Source organism: Macaca thibetana, chromosome 5, assembly GCF_024542745.1.
Source record: "Macaca thibetana thibetana isolate TM-01 chromosome 5, ASM2454274v1, whole genome shotgun sequence".
NCBI classification, from domain to species: Eukaryota; Metazoa; Chordata; class Mammalia; order Primates; family Cercopithecidae; genus Macaca; species Macaca thibetana.
In genome coordinates, this window is record NC_065582.1 from 81536426 (window position 1) to 81548847 (window position 12422).

At 36.7% G+C, this 12422-nt stretch overlaps 1 non-coding gene across 1 annotated transcript; it reads right to left on the reverse strand.

The window, feature by feature from the left end:
- Window positions 1–2726: 2726 nt before the first annotated feature.
- LOC126955831 (U6 spliceosomal RNA) lies at window positions 2727–2829 on the reverse strand. Its single transcript, XR_007726119.1, has one exon. It is a non-coding gene; the product is annotated as a U6 spliceosomal RNA (small nuclear RNA).
- Window positions 2830–12422: the final 9593 nt, after the last annotated feature.

Genomic DNA, 12422 nt, shown 5'->3' on the forward strand with positions numbered 1-12422 from the left:
AGATGGCACATGTTCCTCTTTCAGCTAGCACCATAACCAGACAAATTGATGAAATAGCAGAGGATATTGAGGCACAATTGTTAGAGAGAACGAGTCACCATGGTATGCAATCCAGGTTGACAAGTTTACCAGTGTTAACTACAATGCAACAATGCTTGTTTTTGTGCGATGTATTTTTTAGGAGGATGTGTATGAAGATATGTTATGTGCATGTTTGTTGCCAATCAACATCACAGCTGCAGAATTAAAGTCATTGAATGATTAGATATCAGGAAAACTGAATTGATCACTTTGTGTCTGTATATGGACACACAGATTGGCTGCCATGACTGGACGGCTTTCTGGTTTCACTATTCAGGTCAAAGAGGTTGCTTCTAAATGTGAGTCTACACACTGTGTTATTCATAGAGAAATGCTGACTAGCTGAAAAATGTCACTGAAACTTATTGTTTTGTAGAATGTGATTAAAATTATCAGCCACATTTAAGTACATTCCCTTAACTCACATATGTTTGCTCAGCTCTTTGAGGAAATGGACACAGAGCACACATGTCTTCTCTTAAACGCAGAAGTAGATGGCTTTCTAAAGGCTGATCACTGGCCAGAGCTCTTGAGTTACGAGAGCTGCTCCAGACATTTCTGTTGGAAAAACAGTTACCACTGGCAGCACATTTCAGTGACACAGAACGGGTCGGCAAACTTGCTTGCTTGTGTGACATATTCAACTTGCTAAACAAACTCAATTTGTTACTCCGGGGGAGAATGACAACTGTGTTCAAGTTGGTAAATGGCTTCATTCAAAGCTAAACTGAAATTATGGGGGTGATGAGTGAATATTGGGATTTCTGACATGTTTCAAACATTAGCAGAGATTTTGAAAGAGGCTGACCCAGGGTTTATGTGTTAACTTGCTTAGGATTATGGCCTCTAACTGCATCCATGTTGCTGCAAAGGACATTATTTCATTCTTTTTATGGTGGCATAGTGTTCCATGGTGTATATGTACCACATATTCTGTGTCCAATCCACTGTTGATTGGCACCTAAGTTGATTCCATGTCTTTGCTATTATGAATAGTGCTGCAATAAACATGCAAGTGCAGGTGTCTTTTTGGTAGAATGATTTATTTTCCTTGGAGTATATACCCAGTAAGGAGATTGCTGAGTTGAATGGTAAGTCTATTTTTAGTTCTTTGAGAAATCTTCAAACTGCTTTCCACAGGAGTTGAATTAATTTCCATTCTCACCAACAGTGTATACGTGTTCCTTTTTCTCTGAAACCTTGCCAATCTGTTATTTTTTGACTTTTTAATAATAGCCATTCTGAGTGGTGTGAGACGGTATTTCATTGTGGTTTTGATTTGCATTTCTCTGGTGATTAGTGATGATGAGCATTTTTTTCAATGTTGGTTGGGTGCTTATATGTCTTCTTTTGAGAAGTGTTTGTTTATGTCATTTGCCTACTTTTTAATGGGATTGTTTGTTTTTTCTTATTGAGTTTATTAAGTTCCTTATAGATTATGGATATTAGTCCTTTGTCACATGTAGAGTTTATAAATATTTTCTCCCATCACGTAGGTTACTCTAGTCATAGTTTCTTTTGCTGTGCAGAAGTTATTTAGTTAGGTCCCAACTGTCAATTTTTGTTTTTGTTGCATTTGCTTTTGAGGGCTTAGTCATAAATTCTTTGCCTCAGCTCATGTCTAGAATAGCATTTCCTAAGTTTTCTTCAAGAGTCGTTATAAATTGAGGTCCTACGTTTAAGCCTTTAACCTATCTTGCATTAATTTTTGTATATGGTGAGAGGTCGTGGTCCAGTTTTATTTTTCTGTATGTGGTTAGCCAGTTATCCCAGCACCATTTATTGAAGAGTGAAACCTTTTGCCATTGTTTATTATTGTCAACTTTGTTGAAGGTCAGTTGACTGTAGGTGTGTGGCTTTATTTCTGGGTTCTCTATTCTGTTTCATTGATCTATGTGCCTATTTTGGTACTGGTACGTTGCTGTTTTGGCTATTATAACCTTCTAGTATAGTTTAAAGTCAGATACTGTGATGGCTCCAGCTTTGTTATTTTTGCTTTGGGTTGTTTTGGCTGTTTGGGTTCCTTGTTGATTCTGTACAAATTTTAGAATAGTTATTTCTAATTCTATGAAGAATGTAATTGGTATTGTGATAGTAATGGGGTTGCATCTGTAGATTGCCTTGGATAGTATGGACATTTTAAAGGTATTGATTCTTTCAATCCATGAGCATGGAATGTTTTTTCATTTGTTTGTGTCATCTCTGATTTCTTTCAGCAGTATTTTATATTTCTTCTTGTAGAGATCTTTCAACTACTTTGCTTGCTGTATTTCTAGATTTGGGTTATTTTGGTGGCTATTGTAAATCAGATTGTATTCCTGATTTGGCACTCAGCTTGAATATTATTGATAAATAGAAATGCTACTGATTTTTGTGCATTGATTTTGTATCCTGAAACCTTACCAAAGTCATTTATCAAGTCTATGAGTCTTTTGGCAGAATTTCGAGAGTTTTCTAGGTATAGAATTATATTGTCAGAGAGATAATTTGACGTATTCTTTTCCTATTTGGATGCCTTTTATTTCTTTTTCTTGCCTGATTGCTCTGACTGTGTTACTGGAAGTGGTGAGAATGGGCATCTTTGTCTTGTTCCAGTTCTCAAGAGAAATGCTTCCAACTTTTGCCTGTTCAGTACGATGTCAGCTGTGTGTTTGGAATGATTCATGAATTTTCATGTCATCCTTGCAAAGGAACAAGCTAATCTTTATATTATTCCAGTTTTAGTATATGAGCTGCCAAAATGAGCACCAGAAAAGCAAATAAAAAACAACAACAACATGAAACATATCAATGAGGAGGAAGATAGGAAAATAGTAAAGTACAAGCCTGAGATGAATATACATATGGGCAGGATTTGTCTGAGCAATGGATACTTTTGGCATCTTAACACTAAGAGGGATTATAAAGGAATTTTTATTATTTAGAATAGGTCCAACTGCATGTGAAAGATGTGCCCAGACTAGAACTAGTTGTACAAGTTTGCAGTTATTTGTCTCACAAAGAGAATATCCAGAGGGCTGGGGTAATGAGTCTACTCCACAGAGTCATCAGTGACACCAGTTGCATACAGATCAGAACTCTGCCAATCCTAAAATATGGTTCTGATTCTCATGATCCGAGATTCTAAGCTCTTATGATTACATCCTCATTCTGAATCAAATGGAGGAAGGAAGGAACACACACATCCATTTTAAGGAGTTTTCTCATAAGCACCAAACAAAACTTTTATTTATCCCTCATTGGCTATAACTTCAGTTATATCAAGTTTCAAGGGAGTCTGAGAAATACAGTCTTGTAGTTAGATGGCAAGGTATCCAGCTAAAACTTGGAGCCCTGTTATTAAAATAAAAGGAATGAATGAATGTTAGGCATCAATTTATAGTCTCAGCCTCAAAGTTAGGCAAATAAACCTGGGTAAGAAAATAAAAAGGAACAAAGAGAACACAAGCATTGATTCCAGCAAACTGTGCCTGTAGTGGATATATTAAGTAAAGGAAAGAAACCAATTTAAGAACCACTTTAAGAACAAGGTTCAACTGCTAAACACTTGGAGGAAAATTAAGCACTAGAGACATATATCCTAACAGGAGAAAAAGATGTTCCACAGGAAAGTATTTCCACTGCTTTTGAAAGAACTCGTTATTCAATGCCCAGAAAACTCAAAAGCTGAGGAAAAGGTAAGCTCTGGAGAAGAACACATGGCAGAAATATTCATCTTTGTTAGATCTTTAGGGACCCAGATTTCAACCATAACTTCAATTTAGGGATCTCCAACTGAGACAATTGTAAAGAAAATAAAGTAACTGCCCCTATGAGGCAGGTTTCATGGGCCTAAGGAATGTCATAGAAAAAGTTGCCGGCAATAGCTATTATGAATAAAAGCACCAGTCCTACTTACAAAAACATATTGGAGTCTTTATCACCACACAGTATGTTTCAACATCCGTATTCCTTTCCCTGAAATCATGTTTCCATAAATTTATATAGCATGTTTTTTTCAGAGCACAGGATCTTTCCATTGACAGCATTAATATTACGCTTCTTGATGTTTTCCTAAATGCTATCCTAGCTCCTTATTTGGGAGCTTGCTGTTATTAGTGTTTATTTCATTCATTCAACAAATATTTTGAGCATGGTGTCTAATGGTAACAAATTAATATTTTTCTTGGGAAACACCATGAACAAAACAGACAAAGATCTCTCCCCTCACAGATCTTAATTTCTAGTAGGGGCAGAGAGAGAATAAATAGTAACAGAATAAATAATATAGTCTGCTAGAGATTAAGGAGTGTTGTGGAGAAGAGAAAGGGCAGAGCAGGGGTAAGTAGAATGAAGAGTGCTGGGGTATGGGCTGGTTGCAATATTAAATAAGGTGGTCAGGGTGAGCCTCATTGAGAAGAGGACATTTGAGCAAAGTCTTGAAGTCATTGGGTAGTCAACCAAGTAGATAATTGTGGGAAGAGTGTTCTAGGAAAAACAACCAGAGCGAAGGCCTTCAGATTGGAGTATCCCTGGTGTGTATGTGAGACAGAGGCCAATGTAATGGGAGTACAGTGAACAAAGCGGAAGGTGGTAGGAGAGTCAGAGAGGTAATTGTGGGGCAGCATGTAGGACCAATTAGGTCACTGCAAGACTCTGGCATTTGTTTTGGGTGAAACGTGGAGTGTTTGGAGGGTTTTCAGCAGAGAAAAGACATATTCTGACTTAAAATTTAAAATAATTACTCTGTCCAGTGCACTGAGAATGGGCCAGGAAGGTGGCGTGTATTGGAGGAAGGATGAAAGCAGAGAAGCCTGTTAAGAGGAGGACGCAGTTGAGAAATGATGGCTCAGACCTAGGTGGCCAGTGGATGTAAGATTATAGATATAATATGAAGGTATAATCATCAGAAATTTTGATGGATTAGATGCAAGGTGTGAAAGAATGAGAGGAATCAAGGCTGATTCATGAATTTACCCTGAACATCTGGAAGGAGGAAGATGTTATTTCAATGAAGTAGGGAAGGCTGCAGCGAAAGCAAATTTGAGATGGGATGATTGTTCATTTGCAAGTGAATTAGCTCATCACAATATAATTAGCCTGAGCTAGCAGCTCCATCAGCAAGGAAATTAGGAGGGACGCATGCATAGTTCAGTCTGTGCTGTACTCAAGGGTATGCTTGGCTCACCCCATAATGGTAATGGCAAAGATCCAAGCTTTCGGTAGTATACTTCTTATTAGTCTGACTCAGTATGAGATCCTGGTGATGTGCATATGGTCTCTTGAAATTACTGATTACATCTTGCAATTTCTTCTAACTATTCTTTGTTCCTTTCCTCCCACAATGTGATAGATTCCCTAATTACTAATACTTGCCTGTCACATTTTTCTTTATGGCATCCCAATTTTTTTTTTTTCCAAGGAATCCTCTTCCCCACTGTTTCCCACATTATTAGTCATCATCTTGGTGAAAGCTAGAATCTACTTCTTCAGCCTCCCATTCATTCTTTCGGCCCACAATATTCTTCTCATAAATTCTCTCTCTGCAAGACGGTCAGAGTTGGTTTTCATGAGTATAATGAAGAACACTGGCAGATATAGTTATATCTTTATTTAAAGGAAATACAAAATAAAATGTACATTTTAACATTAGAATTCCATATTACAAAGATTATTGTACATTGACTTTAGAAAGATAATTAACATGCTTTATGCAGTTTTATGTGAAATTAACCTCATGAGCTTTAATCCTGTCACATTGTCAACAAATACTATCAAAAAGTTCAAAAAATATTATGAAACAGTTTGATAAAATGGTCCCTGGTAAGCTCCCTAAGCTGAGTTTTCTTTGCTCAGACTGTATAAGCTAAGTTGGATTCATGAGCTTAGTTGTCTCTACAAAGACAGGTCTGAAGGGGATTTTGCATGAAATCATAACTCAATGACCATTGGCATATATTCAGTCTTTATATACCTTTCAACTTTGTCTCTAAACTGATGATTTAGTCTTCATTTTGTCTTAACTTATATTTATTTTTAATACTTTTCCCCAGTCTGGTATCAAATTGTTCAATACAATGAATACAATACAATGAATACAGGAATTGAATACAATTCCTAAGGAGAAAATGTTTTTGTTTCCTTCTTTTCTTTTTAGCTCCTGAGTATAACCCTTTTTAGGTCCTGACTTACCATTATTTATCTTCTGGGTTCAATGAAGCATTTTCATTTCTTTAAAAGTATTTTTAGGCCATTTAACATACAAATTATACAAGTAAGAACAAGGAGGCCAGGCGCGGTGGCTCAAGCCTGTAATCTCAGCACTTTGGGAGGCCGAGACGGGTGGATCACGAAGTCAGGAGATCGAGACCATCCTGGCTAACACGGTGAAACCCCGTCTCTACTAAAAAATACAAAAAACTAGCCGGGTGAGGTGGCGGGCGCCTGTAGTCCCAGCTACTCGGGAGGCTGAGGCAGGAGAATGGCGTGAACCGGGGAGGTGGAGCTTGCAGTGAGCTGAGATCCGGCCACTGCACTCCAGCCTGGGCGACAGAGCGAGACTCCATCTCAAAAACAAAACAAAACAAAAACAAACAAACAAACAAAAAGAACAAGGAGATAGTGAAAAAGAGCCATTAAAAATTTTAATAAGAATTTAAATAGTATTTTCATTTTCAAAATACAATACTTCGAAAACATTTGGTGACATATTTTTGTTGAATGGAGCATTGCCACATCTTCTTTCCTACATAATAATAAACCATTTTTATTTTTATATTTATAAATGCCAAATAGAATGATTATTTCAATGAGTTTCTTCATTTGTAAATTACATATTTCCTTCCAATTACTTGTATACATGAGCTGTGTATATGCAGCTATTCTAGCGTTTTTTTCACTTTCGACAATGTCAAGTAAATTTTGTCGCAAAAACATTATAAATACTCATCCTTTCAGCAAAACAGTATAATTTAGATTCTTGTTTCAAAATACTGTAAGATGAAGTATTTCTTGCTAAATGATTAACTAAATGAGAAAATCATATTTTCTAATTGTCAATATACTTCTAAGCACTTCATAGATGTTAACTCATTTAATCATTTAATCTTCACAGCAACCATATAGAGTAGGGAGTCAAGGTCCCATTTTATAGGAGAGGAAACAGCTACATAGAGACTCAATAACTTGTCCTTTATCAAATACCTAGTATGTGGCAGAGCCAGATTCAAACCCAGGCAATCTGCTCTTGACCAACACACTACACTCTCTAAGAACAAAGAGTATAAACTTACAGCCCCAAAGAGGGTTTTTATTTTTTGTCATTGTATTTATAAAAATGAATATGCCATGAATTTTTCTTTTCTTAGAGATTTTTCGTAGAACAAAGAGAAATGCTAACAAAACGAGGGAGGCTGGAGGTACAGGAGGGAAAGGGCTAAAAGATGGCTCAGATTCACTGTTAGAGTAGGAAGGTGGAGGGAGCAAAGGAGGTCCAAGTGAAGGTATTACCTTGTTTTAATTTAATCTGTCACTTATTCATTCAACAAATATTTATTGGTCACCCACTATTTACTGGGCACTTGTTAGGCAAATAATAATAAAAATAAACATGTGAGACTGTCCTGGCTAACACAGTGAAACCCTGTCTCTACTAAAAATACAAAAAATTAGCCAGACGTGGTGGCGAGCACCTGTAGTCCCAGCTACTCAGGAGGCTGAGGCAGGACAATGGCGTGAACCCGGGAAGCGGAGTTTGTGGTGAGCCAAGATCGTGCCACTGCACTCCAACCTGGGCAACAGAGCGAGACTCTATCTCATAAAAGAAAATAAATAAATAAATAAACATGTATTCCTGTCCTTATGCAGCTTAGAATGTATCAGGGAATGTGGACATGAAGCCAGTAAAGTGTAATAAACGCTATGAAACGTCTTCTTCCCTAAACCCTTTCTCTTGATTTTCTTTAAGCCCCGTGAACCCCAGGGCTCTCTCCTGTGCCCTCTTAACTCCTCATTCATAGCTTCTCAGCAGAGTCTCTCATAAATCCAAAAATACCACTTACCTAGTATATATGGTTGTCTTCCAAGTATATGTTTCTTGCTCCATCTTTGCCCTGAGACTTAGACTGATACATTTAACTGCTTGTTCCAATCTTACCCACTAAAGTCTAGTTGACATTTCAAATGCAATTTGAGTGAAAATGAACTTGTTTTTTTCTCAAAAGCTGTTTTTTCTAAGGTATTCCCAATGCTAATAAATGGTGATGCTATCTATTTCCTAAGTGAAAAGCCTAGAAGTCTCTAAAGACACATTCATCTCCTTCAGCTTCAATCTCTAATCACCACATAATTCTATCAATTGATGGTTTCCTCATTCCCACTTTTTTTTTTCAGACCACCATAACTTCTTGCCTGTATTACTGTAGTTCTCTTTTGTGCTAAATTGTACAAGCAAGTGACAGCATTCCTGATCTAGTAATATGTCTTTAGTTTTATTGTTTTTGATCACAGACCATCAACTTTGCTATTCCTGCTTTTTGAAATTTATTAATATTTTCTTTGTGGCACAAAAAAGTTAATTTTTGACAATGTGCTGTTAGTGTTGAAAAAAATGTGCATTTTTGCCTTTAGGGTACAGAGTTGGATACCAATCAATTAAACAATGATTATGTTACCTTAATAGTTAGGCTGTTAGGTCATTCCTGCTTATACTTATTTTTTGGTCCACTTGGTCTTCTAAGACAGAGAGAGGAAAAATAAAATTTTGACTATTAATAGTTTTCCTATTTTTTTTGTATTAATTTTATTTTTGCTCATAAGTGTTAATGCTAATTCAAAGCTCCATGTGATTCAAGTTGTTTCTGAAATTTCTTTGTTTTGTTCTTCTCTCCAGCCACCAGGCATCAGCCCTATGGAACTGCTCGCCATGCAGAACAGGCCTGACAGCCTCACCAACATCCTCCTCCTGGGAGTGTAGGGTGTTGGTGTGATTTCTTCTTTTTCCATGTTTCTTCTGGATCCTGGGAAAGTCTTTTGGACAGTCCGTGCAGGCACTTGTCATTGTGGCCTTGTTTGGGTCTACTCAGGGAGCACGAGGTCTTGTTTGGGTCTGCTCAGGGAGCACGAGGTCTTGTTTGGGTCTGCTCAGGGAGCACGAGGTCTTGTTTGGGTCTGCTCAGGGAGCACGAGGTCTTGTTGGGGTTCTGCTCAGGGAGCATCTCCTGTTTTGGAGAATATCGCTCTGCGGCCTCCTCTGAGGTACAACTGTGGCCATGTGTCCCACTTGGAATGCCCCTTGTCTTGCCATTCACTGCATCTGGGAGCCTTTGCCACATACTGTGGTTCAAACTTACATACAGTTTTGCTGAAATTGTGTTTGTGTTTCTCCTTCTGTTTGTGATTCAGGGATAATTTTTGAAAAAAGAACACAGTATCTTTTTTTCTGTTTCACTATTTAGAACCCCAAAATACAATTACTATTAAGCTGGCTTCTCTATCTACAGACTTGTTTTCTTTGAGTCAACTTCAGTATTGCTTTCAGAGTAAGTTTTCTCAATGAAAGTATCTGATCACTGCACATGCTTGCTTAAAGCCCTTAAACAGTTCCCCACACTTTGCAAGTTGCAGTTCACAACATATAACACTACACTGAATTATTTGCAGTTTCCCAGTTGTCTAATGGTCTTATTGTTTGTGCTTTTCTATATTCTATTTTCCTGGCTGGGAATAAATGTTTATACCCAAATCCAGCATTGTATTCTTTGGTCTCTTCCTCATTCTGAGACCTCATTCTCAGTCTTTGTCTGTGGTGCTCTGATAGCATCCACATCCAAATATACCACTTTCCTCTTTTATTTGTTCATTCTATTAGCAAATGTTTATTAAATGTTTACCAAGTGCCAGGTCCTGTTAAGGTCTTAGGTTTACAATCGTAAACAGACAAAATCCTGCCCTCAAGGCTTTAGTAGATTATAATATATGGTGTATGTTGGTTAATCATCTTCTTCATTAGCATGTGGAATCCCTGAGTTTTAAAGCCTTGTGTCCAAAGTGCATGGGATACAGTAGATCCTCAATAGATGTTTGCCAAATGAGCAAATAAATAAGAGAATGTCCACCTGCATGGGCTGTTGGATGTAGGTGGGCTTCTCTTATTTATTTGCTCATTTGGCAAAGGCAACTATTACAATAATCTAGCTAAGAAGATATTGGTTCCTAATACTAAACAAGGAAAAAGTGGGCAAGTTTTTGGCACTTCTGAGTTGTAAGTGTTAAATTTTGATGATGGAAGAATTTTAGCATAACTAGGCTTTTTAGATTGGGCTACTAATTGAGGGAACATGGAGGGAAGGGTGAGCAAGTTGAGAGTTGAGTTTAGTTTTGAACTCTGCAGCACATTCTGGAGGACATTTTATGTGATACATATATAAATATGCATATATGTGTGTATATTTATTATAATATATTATTTATATATATTATTTAACATAAATAATATATATAAATAAATTATTAATAAATATTTAAATTTATTTAATTATAAATTTAATTATTTAACATTATATTTACCATTATATATATTAATTATAATATAATTATATATATTTATATATATTTATATATAACATTTATATTTAACATTATATATTATATATAAATATTATATATTTATAATATATATATTATTTAACTATATATATTAATATATAATATATAATATATATATTATTTAACAGGATACCAAAGTTGACATTTCAGCTGAAACATCATGATAGGGCATATGTTGCATTCCAAAAGGGGTACTAGACCATATGTTAAAACTGCAAAGATATAAAAAAATCTAAAGAGTGCAAATAGAGAAGACTTTTATAAGGAAACATTTGGAAGAAGCTACAAAATATATTTCCTTTTTGCCTTCTTTCCTCTACTCAAGGTGGTTGTTGAGGATAGGGAGGCTGCTTCTAAATTCAATATAGAGTGAGAAGCACTCCAGTGGGACTACATGGAGAGCTTGCTATGTGGCCCTGAAATTGGGGGACATAGAGGTTTGTTGACTGGCATGAGCCTGAGAAAGCTGGAGCAGCTCATACTACCTGAACAGAGGAACAGAGAGTTGCACTCCCTTGCATTGGAGGATCAAAGGTGTCCCTGGGACCATGTGTGAAATCACAGGGAGGATTGGCAGCAGTGGATGTTTTACAAAGAAATCGTGACCAAAAGGGCAGCCCCTCGGGGCCAGGGGACCCCAGTTTAAGGTGGACAGGTATTGTCCATATTACAGGAGTTTCAATTTGAGAGACTCAACGGGGTAGCCTTGAGAAACCCAAAAAAGTACATGTGAGAGAAAGAGCCAGCTGTTAGCATCTGTCAGGCCCACAAGGTGCAAAGCCAGCTTCCACAGTGACAGGTATGATCATTTCCTGTTTCTTTTAGCACTCTTCCTTTCCCTAACCAGACATACCTATCAGGGAAAGACAAGAGAGCCAGGCCCCATTCTCCCAAGGCAAGTGACTAGCTCATAGCAGGCCCCAGGAAGGGGAAAAAGAAAAGCTATAATGTTAAATGAAGTTTGGAATTGTGAATTTGATAATGATCTGAGAAGTTTAATTTCTGGATCTAACCTACATGATTTTTGAGTAAGGCAAAAAGGGAGTTTTTTCAGTACCATGAAGTGAGGATTAATACTGGTAAGTATTAAGAGGGTGAGCAGAGGAAGAAGAATGTAGGGAGTGAGATGGCATTGCCAAAGAGGCAGAGGAAGGCAAAGAGTGATATCATGGAAACAGAACCAGGAAAATCCAAGTTCTGTGGGGCTTGAAGCTTATTCAATTATAAGTAACTGAAGTTTATTAAATTATAAATAACTTAATCTTATTACATTACTAATACAAATTAGGTAAAATTAGATATTTATTTATAAAGAGAAAATAAATACCAAAACTTCACAAATCTAAAGAAAAAAATATGACATTTTAATTCGCTAACTGCCTAACACCCTCGTGTAGTATTTTCCCTGTTGTTTTTGACTGCATATTATTTGATTACTTCTCCTCTCTGGAAAGACAGGAAAATAATAAAATCTGTCCTTTGCGATGTTTGGTTAAAGTTCGATTTTAATTGTTTCGAATTTAGAAAAGTTTTTTTTCAGCTTTATCATTCATTATTGGTAATGCCAGATTGTTAGGATTATTATCAAATTTGAGGAAAGTTATATAAAATTTCTTCCACATGTAAATACTAATTTTAGGGTATTTAAAGTATCCGATGCAGTTACTATGGCAATTTTAAATATGACTGTGGATTATTTCACTCATTTCCTATTGAGAGGTGGAGGTGCATGTCCCTTCCACTTGAATAGCGGCAGG